Source organism: Pongo abelii, chromosome 13 (genome assembly GCF_028885655.2).
Source record: "Pongo abelii isolate AG06213 chromosome 13, NHGRI_mPonAbe1-v2.0_pri, whole genome shotgun sequence".
Classification (NCBI taxonomy): Eukaryota; Metazoa; Chordata; class Mammalia; order Primates; family Hominidae; genus Pongo; species Pongo abelii.
The window spans coordinates 125,523,550-125,539,558 of record NC_071998.2 but is presented as its reverse complement, the minus strand read 5'-3'; the positions used below and the strand labels follow the sequence as shown (position 1 = coordinate 125,539,558).

The following is a 16,009-nucleotide window of genomic DNA, read 5'->3' as shown; positions in this document are numbered from 1 at the left end:
CAGTATTCTCTATCTCATCATCTACCTAATTACAGAAACCAGAAACCTCAAACCCTCACCCCCAAATCTAGTCTGTCCCTACATTAGCTGATGTGATCACTTTACACTGTTTATCCCATCGACTTTCCTCCAGCAGCTGCCATCACCTCCAGCACCAGCGCCAGCACCAGCACCAGCTCCTTAACCCACATCATTGCCTACGTGATTAAGGTGGCTTCTAACTACTCTGCCCACCTCACTCCAGCAACTCTCCTATCTACTCTATGGAGGGGAGCTGGAATGAACCTTCCAAAAGTCACAAACCTGACTGCATCATCCCCCTGCTTAAAACTCTCCGAATATTTTCTATTGTTTTATTGTTTTAATACCAACTTTCTTTTTTTTTTTTTTTTCTTTTTCTTTTGAGACAGGGTCTTGCTCTGTCACCCAGGCTGGAGTACAGTGGTGCAATCACAGCTCACTGTAGCCTGTAACTCCCAGGATCAAGTAATCCTCCTGCCTTAGCTTCCTGAGTAGCTGGGATGACAGGCACATCCACCAAGCCCAGCTAATTGAAAAAATTTTTTTTTGTAGAGACAGAGTCTTGCTATGTTGCCAGGCTGGTCTCAAACTCCTGGCCTCAAGTGATCCTCCTGCTTTTTCCTCTCAGGGCACTGGGATTACAGGTATAAGTCACCACGCCCAGCCTATAACATTCTGTATCAACCTTTAAATATCTGTAGGGTCTGTAATGATATCCCCTCTTTCATTTCTGATATTGGTAATTTGTGTCTCTTTTTTTCTTGATTGCTCTGATCAGAGCCTTGTCAATTATATTAATCTTTTCACAGAAGCAACTTTGGTTTCCTTGATTATGTTTTCCTATTGCTTTTCCATTTTCTATTTCATGGACTTCTGCTCTTGTCTTTAGTGTTTCCTTCCACCTGTTTCCTTTAAGGTTGTTTTTTGTTTTTTATTTTTGAGACGAAGTCTCGCTCTGTTGCCCAGGCTGGAGTGCAATGGCACAATCTCGTTTCATGGCAACCTCCACTTCCCAGGTTCAAGCAATTCTCCTACCTCAGCCTCCCGAGTAGCTGGGATCACAGGCATGCACCACCACCACATCCAGCTAATTTTTTGTATTGGTAGAGACAGGGTTACACCATGTTTGCAAGGCTGGTCTCGAACTCCTGACCTCAAGTGATCTGCCCGCCTCGGCTTCCCAAACTGCTGGGATTACAGGAGTCAGCCACCACGCCCAGCCTGCTTTAAGTTTAATTTGTTTCTTTTTCTAGTTTCTAAAGGTGGAAGCATAGATCATTGATTTCCTTTTATTAATATAAGCATTTAATGCTATAAATTTTCCCTTAAACATTGCTTTAGCTGTATCACACAGTCAATATGTTCTGTTCAGACATGTTATAAGAAGTCAGTATAGTTTATTTTGGTGCAAAAAACTTTGAAATTCCTATGTAGCTTATTCATAATAGGCATTTTCCATGAAGTTGTCGAAGACCCCCAGAATCCCACTTTACAATCCCAGTTTAATTTTTTAGTCATCTATTGATCCATTCGACAAACATTGTGATGCTTAGTGTATATAAAGCACTATGCTAGTCTGGTCAGAGAGATGGCTATTAATCAAAATATCACATAAATAAATATAACCTCTGCCGTGAGGCAGAGGTTAAGGAGGATGCAGCGTGGGTCAGCCTCTGGAGGCTGAGGAAGAGCTAGCACAGTGCAGAGCACCAGCACGGCAGTGGGACTGGCGAGCATAGAGCCCTTGACAGAAGCAGGACCTTCAAGGGGTTGTACAAGGAAGAGGAGGGGCTTTCTGGCCTGTGGTGAAGCTGGAGGGGTCAGCAGTGGCCAACCTATGCAGGTCTCTGCAAGTCAGGTAGGAAAAGTTGATACTGGCCAGGTGAGGTGGCTCACACTTGTAATCCCAGCACTTTGGGAGGCCGAGGCAGGAGGATCACTTGGGGGCCAGGAGTTAGAGACCAGCCTGGGCAACATAGCAAGACCCCATCTTTACTGAGAAATACAAAAATTAGCCAGGCATGGTGGCACACACCTGTGGTCCTGGCTACTCAGGAGGCTAAGGCAGGAGGATCACTGGAGCCCTGGAGCTCGAGGCAGTGGTGAGATGTGATTGCGCCACTGCACTCCAGCTTGAGTGACAGAGCAAGACCCTGTCTCAAAAGAAAAAATAATGATAAGGATAAAAAAGAAAGTTGGTATTAATACAAAGAACAATAGGCAATATTTGAAGAGTTTTAAGCAAAGGGATGAGGCAATGGCATTTGTATTTTAGAAAGATCACTCCGGCTTCCCTCCATAGAGGCAGAGGTGCCAGAGCACATGTGGGCAAAGTAGTTAGAAGCCACTGTATTTTTTTTTTTTTTTTGAGACGGAGTCTCACTCTGTTGCCCAGGCTGGAGTGCAATGTCGTGATCTCAGCTCACTGCAACCTCCACCTCCTGGGTTCAAGCAGTTCTCCCTGCCTCAGCCTCCTGAGTAACTGGGATTACAGGTGCCCACCACCACGCCCGGCTAATTTTTGTCATTGTTGGGTTTTTGTTTTTGTTTTTGTTTTTGTTTTTTGTTTTTGAGATGGAGTTTTTGCTCTTCACCCAGGTTGGAGTGCAATGGTGCAATCTCGGCTCACTACAACCTCTGCCTCCTGGGTTCAAGCAATTCTCCTGCTTCAGCCTCCCTAGTAGCTGGGATTATAGGTGCCCACCACCAGGCCCAGCTAATTTTTTTTTTTTTTTTTTGTATTTTTAGTAGAGATGGGGTTTCACCATGTTGGCCAGGCTGGTCTCAAACTCCTGACCTTAGGTGATCCACCCACCTCGGCCTCCCAAAGTGCTGGGATTGCAGGTGTGAGCCACTGCACCTGGCCTAATTTTGTATTTTTAATAGAGATGGGGTTTCGCCATGTTGGCCACGCTGGTCTCAAACTCCTGACCTCAGGCAATCCACCCACCTCAGCCTCCCAAAGTGCTGGGATTACAGGTGTGAGCCACCGCGCCCGGCCAGAAGCAACTTTAATCATGTAAGCAGTGATGTGGATTAAGAAGCTGGCACTGGTGTTGGTGGTGATGGCAGCTGCTCTAGGAAAGTCGATGGAAAAACCAGTGTAAAGTGGTCACATCAACTATCATGGGGCAGACTAGATTTGGGGGCGAGGGTTGAGGAACATTAGATTTCTAGTTTGTGTAATCAAGTAGATGATGAGATAAGAACACTGCAAAAGGACTTCCTTTTTCCTGTGGTTGTGTGTGTGCAGATTTTTTTGGTTGTTGTTAAGGTAGTGAAGATGTGCAAACAGGAAGAATCTCATTTTTTTACCTAATTCCTTCATTCGAGTTATTTATATGTGTATTTCCTCAATCAGCTTATGAGCTCTTTCAGTCCAGGAAACACTTTTTATTTTCAAATATAACCCCAGAGCTTAGCTCATAGTTTTGTTTGTTTGTTTAATAGCATGGCTTTCCTTAAATTAAAAAAAAAAAAAAAAACAGAAAAAAATGTTTTAAATAAAATTAAGCACAGCAACATAAAAAACACTTTCAATATCAGTAAAACACAAGACAAGATTCAAGGAAATACATGTAGAGGCATTATTAGTATTTTTGCTAACTTGGACTATCAAAGCTTAATCCGATCTTGACCTTATTTTTCAACTATATAATAAAGCCTTAAAAATATTCAGAATCTCTATTCTAAAGTCAGAACTAATTTTTAGGATTTGAAAAAAAAAAAAAAAAAGGGGCCGGGCACAGTGGCTCATGCCTGTAATCCCAACACTTTGGAAGGCCGAGGTGGGATCACGAGGTCAGGAGTTCAAGACCAGCCTGGCCAATGTAGTGAAACCTCGTCTCTACTAAAAAATACAAAAAATTAGCGGGGCGTGGTGGCGGACACCTGTAATCCCAGCTACTCAGGAGGCTGAGGCAGGAGAATTGCTTGAACCTGGGAGGCAGACGTTGCAGTGAGCCAAGATGGTGCCATTGCATTCCAGCCTGGGCGACAGTGTGAGACTCCATCTCAAAACAAAAAAAAAGAAAAAAAGTTTATATGTTGTGTTTTTTGCTTGTTGTTATTATTATTATTATTATTATTTTTAGACAGAGTTTTGCTCTTGCTGCCCAGGCTGGAGTGCAATGGCGTGATCTCAGCTCACTGCAACCTCCACCTCCTGGGTTCACGCAATTCTCCTGCCTCAGCCTCCCAAGTAGCTGGAATTACAAGCATGCACCACCATGCCCAGCTATTTTTCTATTTTTAGTAGAGATGGGGTTTTACCATGTTGGTCAGGCTGGTCTCAAACTCCTGACCTCAAAGTCTCCACCCACCTCGGCCTCCCAAAGTGCTGGGATTACAGGTGTAAGCCACTGCACCCACTGTTTTTTTAAGAGACAGGGTCTCACTGTGTTGCCCAGGATGAGTTGCTGGCCTCAACTCATCCTCCTGCCTCGGCCTCCCAAAGCGCTAGGGTGGGATTACAGGCATGAGCCACTGTGTCCAGCCAATATGTTGTGTTTTAATTTTCATTCAATTCTAATATGTTGTAATTTCCGTTGCCGTTAACCATTCCCCTGTGGCCCTGGGCAGACAAGGTAAGCAGGGGCTGGGGGACACATAGGCGGGGACTCTGGGATTCTGCGCTGCCCCAGGCCAATCCCCAGAGAGCGCCTTGAAGGAGAGAGGCTGCATCAGAGTTCCCAGGCCTTCCTGAATGCCTTCCCAGCACAGACTCTCTCAGGCCATCCCGCCTGCGGTGGCATTAGGGCTGCAGCCTTCCTGATGCTGGGCCCCTCTTAGCACCCAGGGCCCACTTCACCCACGCTCCAAGGGGGACGGGTCCTTCCCTGGGCAGCTCTGTGTCCACTGGCCTCACTGCTGGCCAGGGAGAGTGGGTTAGCACCTCCTAGTCTTGATGTCCCTGAGCGCACAGCGCTCATTTTGGAGTAGGGAGCATTAGGATTCCTTATCCAAGGTCACCCAGCCAGGAGGGTCTGGTGTCAGAGCAGAAGTGGGACAGGAGTCTTCCGGAGGTGTCCCCAGGACTCGGGGAAGGCTTGCTGCAGGAAGCAGTGCTGTAGGGAGCCAGGGTCAGGTGTGTGGTGCCAGCATCACCCTGCTGCTCTCACTCTTGCTTTCCTCATGGAACCTGAGTGGGCATCTGTGTTTCTGAACCAAGAGGCAAGGACACGTTTGAGAAGAAATGCCAAGTCCTGAACCACAGCTTCACCCCACAGCCAGCTGTGACCCTGGCATGGCTGCTGGCTCTGCTCATGGGCCAAGGCGGGCAGAGGATGACCCAGAGCTCCTGCCTCACCATGCTCACCTTGGACCCCTTCTGTTACTCCTGGGACGAAAAAGGGAAGCGAGGGAGAGAATCCAGGCAGTGGGCAGGTGTGTGGGACCTGCCTTGGGCACTGAGCTTGCCCAGGGTGCTGCTCCCAGGAGGCTCTGCCCCACCCTGCGGGAGGGTACCTTTTCCACGAGTCCCCACCGGCCACAGGTGCCCAGCCCAGGGCCTGGCAGGGGGCAGTGGCTGGCAGGGCCCCAGCCCGAGTGCCTTTGCCGCACTCACCACCCCCGCACACTAGGCCCCTGATGCAGCGTCCTCCCCTGGCCCCTTTGTGCTGATGGCCCCCAAGCTTCTCCAAGATGCAGAACCTGCCGGTGGCGTCGTGTTCTTGTACCAAATTAGCCACACTTAACTCAAGTGCCCGCCACCCGAGCCCGCTGCAGAAGCTGACTCACTCACTTGAGGCCACTCAAAATGCACAGTCCCCCGGAAGCCCTCGCTTTCCACCCAAGGCTCTGCCGAGGGCCTGACTTCAGCAGGAGCTCATTTTAAGGGGCGAGGGGCAGAGAGTGGGGGCTCCAGCCATTTAAGGAGGCAGCTGTGCCCGCAGCTTCGCTGCAGCTCTGCGGGGGCAGCTCGGTCATTCTGCCATAAGAGCAGCCCTGTGCAAGAGGAGACGGCAACAGATCTAAACCTCAGGCTGTCCAAATCAGGCCCCAGGAGAGATGAAGCCTCAGAGTCTTCCTCCTGAGTCCTCCCGTTGGCCTCTCTGGGTGGCTTCAGCAAGGTGAACCCAGGGGGCTCAAGTCCTGGGGGAAACAGAGGGGCTCCAGGTCCCAGGGTACAGCCCGCAAAGCCCCAGCTTGGTGTAGCTGCTGAATGCCTTGGGCAGTTGCCTGCTCCTCCAGGAGACTGAGTTTCATGGTAAACCAGGTCTCTGCATTCCCACTGAGCTCCCACCAGGACTGACCCCAGAGCAGAGATGCAGAAGCCCAGAGAACCCCCACTGCATCTCCCCCACCAGCCCACCTCCCGCTGTGTCCCCCACCAGCCCACCTCATGGTGTGTCCCCCACCATCCCGACTCGCCACACCTCCTCCTGGTGCTCCCGCTGAGACCCGTGCTGTCCCCACCCTGCCAAGAACCCCCAATGATTGCTGGTTGGGGACAATCCAGTGCGGGGGTGAAACTCTAAGAAGGCAGGTCAAGGGGCTTTCAGATGAGCTCTGCCTGGGTTCAGTCCTTCCTACCCCACTGCTCTCTGGCTGTGTGACCTCAGGCAAGTCTCTGACCTTCTCTGAGCCTTGGTTTTTTCATATAAACCTGGCGATAATCATTCCTGCATCACTGCATCTGAAAGATCGGCCCAGTGTTTGGTACGCATCAAAGTCTATGAACACCTGTTGAACAACTGAACAAAAGAATGAATGAGTGGGCCGGGCATGGTGGCTCAAGCCTGTAATCCTGAAAGTGAGTGAAAAATGAGTGAGTGAATGAATGAGTGAAAAATGAGTGAAAAATGAGTGAGTGAATGAATGAGTGAAAAATGAATGAGTGAATGAATGAATAAATGAATGAATGACTGAAAGGATGAATAAGTGAATGAATGAGTCAATGAATGACTGAAAGGATGAGCGAATGAGTGAATGAATGACTGAAAGGATGAATGAATGAGTGGATGAATGACTAAAAGGATGAGTGAATGAATGAGCAATGAATGACTGAAAGGATAGATAAGTGAATGAATGAATGTGTGAGTGACTAAATGAGTGAGTGAATAAATGAATGTGTGAGTGACTAAATGAGTGAGTGAATTGAGTGCCTGCTGACAGCACTCTCAAAGCTCCATGCCATGGGGCTGGTGGTTTCAGCTTCTTGGGAAGCTCCTTGGGGAAGGGACCCCAGATAGGGTGGGCTGCTGTACAAAGAGCACTGGAATGAGAGTCCAGAGACACTGGCATCAGCCCAGCATGGTTTCTTCCCACCCGCAACTGCTGCCCTCTCTCAGCCACAGTGGCCACTCCCGTTGGCCGCAAACAGTAATTCCTGGCTCACTGGACAGCAGGGAGGTGGCAAAAGTCACGTTCTCTGCCAAGGGAGCCTGGTCTGTGGCGTTATCACCTCTCTAACCACCACAATGGCGCTGATTCCTATAAACTCTGCTAAAGTCTGTGTTTTGGCCCAGCCACAGTGGCTTACGACCATAATCCCAGTGCTTTGAGAGGCTGAGGCAGGAGGATGACTTGAACCCAGGAGTTCGAGACCAGCATGGGCAACATGGTAGGAACCCTGTCTCTACAAAAAAAAATAATTAATTAATTAGCTGGGCATGGTGGCTCACGCCTGTGGTCCCAGCTACTTGGTAGGCTGAGGCAGGAGGATCTCTTGAACCTGGGAAGTTGAGGCAGCAGTGAGCTGTGATTGCTCGACTGCACTCCAGCCTGGCTGACAGAGTGAGACCCTTTCAAAAATACAACAAAATCTGTGTTTTGCTAAATTAAAAAGTTATACATAAAGGAAAGACCCCACCACCCCCTTTGGGGGACACCTCCAGAGGGAAGATAGGACCCTCAGACTTCAAGCTCCAGGGTCAGGGCCCTGCCTGTTGAGTCCTTGGTGAACGCCTGCCCGAAGCTGCAAGCCCCATTCTGAGAGAACAGAAGGACAGGAGTCAGCCTTGGGAAGAGGCAGGAGAAGCACTGTGAGCAGTGGCCCTGCTTCCAGCCACTCCGACAACTGGGAAGTCCAGGCCACGCTCCACACCCAGAACCCGGCCCCACAAAGCCGCCCAACAGGAGCCGGCCCAGGGACCAAGGGTCAAGAGCCGATGGCAGCAAGGATGGAAGTAATCTCAAGGCCTGGGACCTGCCGGGGCCCGTGCTCAGTCCCCAGAAGGCTCCCGGGGCCTCCACAGTTAGGGAGTGGGGCAAGAGCGGGTGGCTTGGAGCTGAACTGGCTGAAATTCTGCCTTGGAACATGCAGTTCTTTCTCTGCCACGAGCTTCTCCATGCTGGGCACTGTGCCAGCCCCTTCACGGGTAAAGGGGAGACCCGCGAGCCGCCGGCAGCTTTGTCACCAGGACCCAGCATCCACTCTCAGAGAGGCCTCAGCATTTACTGTCAGAACATAGGGGCTGGAACCAGGGCCCAGAGCTGCACCATCCACCACGGGGCTGCTGGCCTCGCTGGCCCCAGAGTGCTCACAGGTGGCCGGCCCTTAAGGGGACCCTGTGCGTATGAAATACAGCCCTGTCCCAAAGACTCGACACGAAAAATGATTGCAGGAGGCATTGTTCTGTGTTGATTACCTGTTGAGATGACTACATTTGGAGTACATTGAGTTCAAAGCTCATTATTGAAACTAATGGCACCTGTCCCGTTTTCCCTTTGTACATGGTTGTTACAAAATTGAAACTTTGCTGTGTGGCTCACATGCATTCTGGTTCCTGTACAGCGCTGGTCTGGAACCCGGCTGTGGGGAGGTGGGAGGGGGATGGCGGATGGAGAGGCGCATGGTAGGATGGAGAGGCCCAGGGCCTTGGGGACACACTGGGGAGGGCACTAGCCACAGGGAGCCCAGCAGGGGGGTGTGTGGCTGCGAGGAGGAGCCCCTATCCCACTCTGCTCAGTGCCCTGGGCCTCACCTGGGGCTTCTAGTCTCCCTGCTCCGGACTTGGCCTTCCCGGCCTCTGAGCAAGGCCTTTGGGTCCTTTACTCCCACCACGTGCCTGGGTTGGGCCCGCTGCATCAGGCCCTGCTTTGCACCGGATGGAAGGAGGCAGGGAGCAGGAGAGCCTGTCCTCCCATGGCAAGGCCACCTCGGCCACCCCACCAGCAGCTGCTTCAAGACCAGCAGTGCCACCCCCCTCTCAGCTGCCACCCCCTTCAGACTGCCAGGAAAAATGAATAAGCAATTAGCTATCCCTCCCAGCCACCCTGCACCGGACGCCCACTCCCTCGCCTGCCTTTCCGCACCTCCTTGCTCTCTTTTCACCTCCCTCTCTCTTCCTCTTCCTCTCTCTCTCCCTCTCTTGCTCCCCACCTCCCTCCACCACTCTCAATTTCTGCCTCTCTCTCTGTTGCTTTCTCTCTGTGCTCTCTCATCCCCGCAGTGGTCTCCCGCCCTCTCTGCCTCTCCACTCTCCCTCTGTCTCTCTGTCTCTGTGTGTGTGCATCTCTCCCTCTCTCTCTCTGTCTGTCCTCCCTCAGCCCCACAGTGGTCTCCCGCCCTCTCTGCCTCTCCACTCTCCCTCTGTCGCTGTATCTGCCTCTGTGTCTGTCTCCCTGTCTGTGTGTATGTGTCTCCCTCCCTGTCATCTCTCTCTCTCCCTCTCTCTCTGTCCTCTCTCGCCCTGCCCAGTGGTCTGCCCCCTCTCTGTCCCTCCACTCTCCTTCTGTCCCTCCCTCCCTCCACCCCGCACTGCAGCACCTAATAGCACCGGCGGAGCGGGAAGCGGAGCCACGCCGCACACAGTCACAAATCTTCCATATTACTCCCTCTCCCTTATTTACACCGGGCACACAGTAGCAATTCAATCTGAAAAAGTACCGTGTTTTTGGAGGCGCACAGCCCAAGAAATTGATGTTTGTGTTAATCAATCTTGTAGGAGCCTGCGGGGCTCAGAGAGGTGTGACGCAGAGATTTCTTCTATTGATTAATTGAATTCCGGGCAGGGAGGATGGGAAGAAAAATCAAACCCTCCAAGTACCTGGAAGCTTTGGAGCTAGGTCAGGCGCCCTGCCAACCCCTGCCCAGCCTGAGGTGTGGGGGGTCCCCTGGGCTCTGAGCCCCCATAATGTCCTCTTAGCTCAGCCTCAAACCTGGTCGGGGGTCAGGACTCCAGCTCCAAGGCTGGCTGTGGCTGGCTCGAGGGGGACTTTGGGGTCACCCGTCTCCTGTCTAGAAAGGCTGGAGACAACCCTGCCTCTAGCCCCCTCCCTCTGACCAGCAGGTCAGAGGCTCTGGGCCTCCGTCCTGAGGACACTGTGTCCCCCACAGCCAGCGTGTCCCGAGTTTGGGCTCTGGACGTGAGCAGCAGCGTGTGGGCTCAGAGCCCCTTGCCGGCTTCCCTGAGCCTCCGCCCTGCCCCCGGCCATGGAAAGTCTTTGGGCGCTGGCCCGGAGCCGCGTGTCTGCTGGCTCAGCTGGTGGAAATGAGGCAGCCACATGGGTATGGGAGCCAGCGTGTCCTCCCAGACGGCCACCCCAAGCTTCCATAATCCAAGACCCGGACTCTGCAGACAGCTGGAGGAGCGTCTGTGACCTCCCCGGGGACCTGGGAGGAGCAGAAGGCAGCAGGCAAGAAGGAGCTATGGACACACAGGAGGGACAGGACAAACACTCGGGGTCAGAAGGCTCTGCATTTGGATGGCACCTAAAAGGTGACCTCAGAAACTGACACTGCCATTCACGGTTCTCATTAAGGGGGTGGGACAAACAGACTGTGTTCATCAGGCCCATTTTATGGATGGGAACACTGAGGCTCTGACAACGGAACGCCCAGCTGGAGAAAGACGGAGCCAGGACTTGCTACCAGGCCTCAGGACCCCAGGGCAGGTCCTCTGTTCCAAGTTTCCTGGTCCTCAGGAGTCCGAGGACCTGGGCCTGGCCACGATCCTCATCACCCAGGCGGGTGGTTGGGAGGTGCAAGGTGGACTGGCTCCAGCGCATCCTGAGGGAGCTGGCCAACTGACCACTTTCCAGATGGCTGAAGCTTTGCACATCTGGGAAGGAGGGCACTTGCCGGATAGGTGCATCAGGAGAACCATCAAATCACTCCTCCCTCTCCAGGCAGAGAGCCCTGGCGCCATCTTCCAGGAGGTATTCAACATGTACAAATGCATCCCTCGCCTGTCCTACAGCATCGTCACCACCAACCAAGCACCTGCTGGGTGCCAGCGACTATGTTCTCAGTATCTGTGACCCTATCCCAGAAGGTCTGTCCCATCCCACAGAGGCAGAAACTGGGAACAGAGACCGACCTCATCTCTTTTTTTTTTTTTTAAGACAGAGTTTTGCCCTTTCTCCCAGGCTGGAGTGCAAGGGCACAATCTCAGCTCACTGCAACCTTCGCCTTCCGGTTTCAAGTGATTCTCCTGCCTCAGCCTCCTGAGTAGCTGGGATTACAGGTGCCTGCCACCACGCCCAGCTGATTTTTGCATTTTTAGTAGACATGAGGTTTCACCATGTTGGCCAAGCTGGTCTTGAACTCCTGACTTCGTGATCCGCCCGCCTTGGCCTCCCAAAGTGCCAGGATTACAGGCGTGAGCCACTGCGCCCGGCCAAACCAACCTCATTTCAGTAGTGAGAAGTCGGGGTTCCTCCACAGGCAGAAGTCAGCTCCCCGGCCTTTTCTTAGGATGCTGATAGATGGCAGGACCGGCATCTCGCTGTTTTCCCCGCAGTCCTGTGACGGTGGGGCAGAAAGCACTGGGGCAGGAGCAGAAGGGATTCCTGCCCTGCCTGGGCCTCTCGCTCCCAGGTCTGCTCTGGGTGTCAGGCACATTGGCCCCATTACCTGACCTCAGCATCCCCATCTGTAAAATGGGTCGAAGAGAAGCCTCAGCAGTGCCCACTACCCAGAACACTGTGCTAGGAAGCAGGTTTCTGGCACCATTCAGGTGTGACCTTGTCTAGAGCAAACGTGACCTCCATGCCCCTTGATGGAACGCACTGGAAAAGGCTCAGGGAGCCCCTGGCTTGCCTGCTTTTTGGGGGGCAGCGGGGCTAGGTCAGGGGGAACAGAGGCATGGGGATCCAGGGTCCTGTCTGCCTTGGATGCTCGTGGGCTGCTGCGCTGGGCTAGCTCCCCTTGTACTCACTGTGACCCCCTCAGAAGGACTTCCCATGACACCAGAGAGCTGAGCCCTCGGCGAGGTGCCCAGCCCCTCAGACGCGAAAGGAAGCGGATTTTTAAGGATGAGCTTTTTAAAGCTGCTAATTGGGTAACTCTTGCCCCATTTCCTTGCACAAGCTCACACACGCACTTGCATATCTTGCCGATTTTCCAACAAACAAAGCATAATCTGTGTTACTGCAACAGAATGTCCTGTTTAGGCTGACATGAGCCAACGGGGGTGACCCTGGACCATCCTACCACGAAACGCACTTCCAGGAAGAGTTCATTGGACCAACACGCAACCCTCAGCCGGAAAGCGTCCAAGACTGCAGAGCAGAGCCTCAAAGGGCAGCCACCCCCAGCCCCAGCCACTCCGCGACCGCACCTGGCCCGGGGCCACTGTCCCAGCGCCCCCCTCCCAGGCCTCACCCTTCAAACCACCCAACACACACACCCTCGAGACCACCATCAAGGAAAAAGTGAAAGTTCAACTGCAAATGTAAATTATGTAGACCAAGACAGAACTAAAGGACAAAGATGATCTTGGGAAAACATTTGGAATCCACGCAATTGAAAAAGATTTTATATTATTAATACAAAGAGCCCCTGCAAATGCATTTAAGAAAGACGGCCATCCCATTAGGAGAAAAACAGGCTATGGCCAGGAACACCAATTCACACAATGCAGCCAACAAGTCCGTCAAATGTGTAACTGCACAAAGCTCCAAATGTAACAATTAAAAGGACAAAGACATCTCTTTACACCTACTAAATTGGCAATGATTTTTATGTTAATGACACGGGAGGGAAAAGGCTGTCAGTTTCCCCACTACCATTCTAGAAGGAAATACAGTAGCAATTTTTACCCACACACAAAACATCTGACACATGGGCAGCCCCTTGGCCCAGGAATTTTACTTCGTGCCTCCCTGATCAGAGGAATGGGCGAGGGTGTTTGTCTAATGTGGGGGTTTCCAAGGCAGAGACCTTCAAACAGCTCCTCAGTGGGAGGGGCACAGCCAGGTGCAGTTCACACACTTTCTCTTGTTTTATAAAATGTAACACTTTGTGGTTACTGCTTTTTTTCTCTTTTTTTAGAGATGGGAGGTCTAGCTCTATTACTCAGGCTAGTAGCTAGGACCACAGGTGCGAGCAACCACGCCCAGCTAATATTTTTTTAATGTTTTGTGGAGGCAGGGGTCTCACCATGTGGCCCAGGCTGTACTCAAACTCCTGGGCTGAGGGATCCTCCTGCCTCGGCCTCCCAAAGTGCTGGTATCACAGGCTAAGACACACTACACACACCACAAACCACACACCACTGAGTCACATGGCAGAAGATCTCATGAAAGGGTGTGAGAGAGAAAATAGTGAGGTGGGGGACCCAGTGGCAGAAACACCCACACGCCCTCAAACACATGTGCACACACCACACACACCACACCTCACCATACACACACCTCACCATACACACACCTCACCATACACACACCTCACCATACACACCACACACATGCCACACACACACACCACACACCCCACCATACATACCACACACATGCCACACACACACCACACACACCACACCACACCTCACCATACACACCACACACACCACACACACACCTCACCATACACACCACAAACACCACACACACACCTCACCATACACACCACACACATCACACACACACCTCACCATACACACCACAAACACCACACACACACCTCACCATACACACCACACACATGCCATACACACACCACACACCACACACACCACACCACACCTCACCATACACACCACACACACCACACACACCTCACCATACACACCACACACACCACACACACACCTCACCATACACACCACACACATGCCATACACACACCACACACCACACACACCACACCACACCTCACCATACACACCACACACACCACACCTCACCATACACACCACACACACCACACACACCTCACCATACACACCACACACACCACACCTCACCATACACACCACACACACCACACCTCACCATACACACCACACACTACATGCAGCACACATCACACCACACACACCACACACACACCTCACCACACACACCACACACACCACACACACCACACACACCACACCTCACCATATACACTACATCACACACACCACACACACCACACCTCACCACACACACCACACACAGCACACCATATGCACGTCATACACACACCACACACATCACACACCACACATAGCACACTACAGCACACACACCACACCACATACACTACACACATGCCACACACACCACACATACACCACACACAGCACACCACACACCACACACCACACAGCACATGGGGAAAATAGCAGCAAAAATTTGCTATAAAATATTGACAGGGGTAGTCCAATTGATTTTCTTTTTTACTTTTCTATACCTCTAAGCCCCTTTGTCTTTTCTTTTCTCTTTTTTTTTTTTTTAAGACAGTCTCACTCTCACTCTGCCACCCAGGCTGGAGTGCAGTGGCACAATCACAGCTCACTGCAGCCTCGACCTCCCGGGCTCAAGCCTCAAGCTGAGACTCCTGCCTCAGCCTCCAGAGTACCTGGGACCACAGGCGTGCACCACCACGCCTGGCTCATTTTTTTTAATCTCTCAGTAGAGATGGGGTTTCATCCTGTTACCCAGGGTGGTCTCCAATTCCTGGGCTCAAGGGATTTGCCTACCTCAGCCTCCGGAAGTGCTGAGATTACAGGCATGAGCCACCATGCCTAGCCTATTCTTCTATATTTTGAGTAACAAATCTGTTTCACTTTCCTGATGACAATAAAACACTAAACATTACTGCTTTTCAACAACTCCTTGCAGAGCTGGGAAGGGGGCTGTGGTCTGGTGCCTGGGAGTCCTGTCTGCAAACCCTGCGGCAGTTTCCTGAATGAGTGACTCCACCCCTGAACGCAGCTCTCACCTAGAACCAGGGTGGCGACACCTGACCCCACCCGCTGCCTCAGAGGGCAAAATTGGAGTGTGGCTGTGACTGGGCCGTCCCAGGCCGGCGCCCTGTCACCATCTCAGTTCCAGGCAGTGGCCTTTGAAATCAAGGCCACCCTGTGTCACCTGATGAACTGCTGTTCAAACTTCAGGTCCTGGCACAGGGATCCCGCGTCCTGCACACCTCTCCAGCTGGGCCCAGCTGCAGCAGGACCCGTGGGCAAGTGGCAGCTGGTGCGCATGCCGTGCCCACCTCACAGACGAAGACAGGCCACCTCCGGGAGGCCCCTGAAAGCAAGAGGATGTCCACCCTCAGCGCTGCCTCAGCGTGTGTGCCCAGTGACCCCCAAACTCTGTGGGTCCTACAGGCGGCACAGTGGGGAGTGCACACTGCTAAGTCCCTGCCACTCTGGGGGACCTGCCACTCCGGGGGACCTGCCCTCCTACACGGTCCAGGGGCAGAGGGAGGCCACCTCACCCCCTCTCCCTGCTCTCTCTGATGGGGGACTCTGCCTCCATCTCTCCTTACTTCCTCTCCTTCTCCCGTCCTCCCAATCCCAGTCCCCACGCTCCTGTTGGCTGCTGCCCTGAGCCAGGCCCTGCTGCAGCCCTGGAATTCCACCATGAACAGCCAGCCCTCGAGGAGGCTGCGTGCTGGGAGGAGACCGGGGCAGAGAGACGGCTGTGCACATGGGAACCCATCCCCACTGTGGAGAACAGGGGGCCAATGGGACACAGGGATGCTGAGGCAGCCAGGGAAGGTCTTGCAGGTGTGGAGAGAGAAGTGAGGGCGGGAGTGGGCATGTGATGCCCTTAGCATGGCCCAGGCTGAAGAGGGCAGGGGCCATCACGGAGTGGAGCCAGCTCGGCC

At 52.6% G+C, this 16,009-nt stretch overlaps 1 long non-coding RNA gene across 1 annotated transcript in view; it reads left to right on the top strand.

The window, feature by feature from the left end:
• The window catches only part of LOC129048044 (uncharacterized), a 30,322-nt gene extending 17,413 nt beyond the window's left edge, over positions 1–12,909 (top strand). The window contains exon 3 of the long non-coding RNA XR_008510048.2: positions 12,361–12,909. This is a non-coding gene — a long non-coding RNA (uncharacterized LOC129048044). The remainder of the gene's footprint in view (positions 1–12,360) is intronic.
• The last annotated feature ends 3,100 nt before the right edge of the window (positions 12,910–16,009 follow it).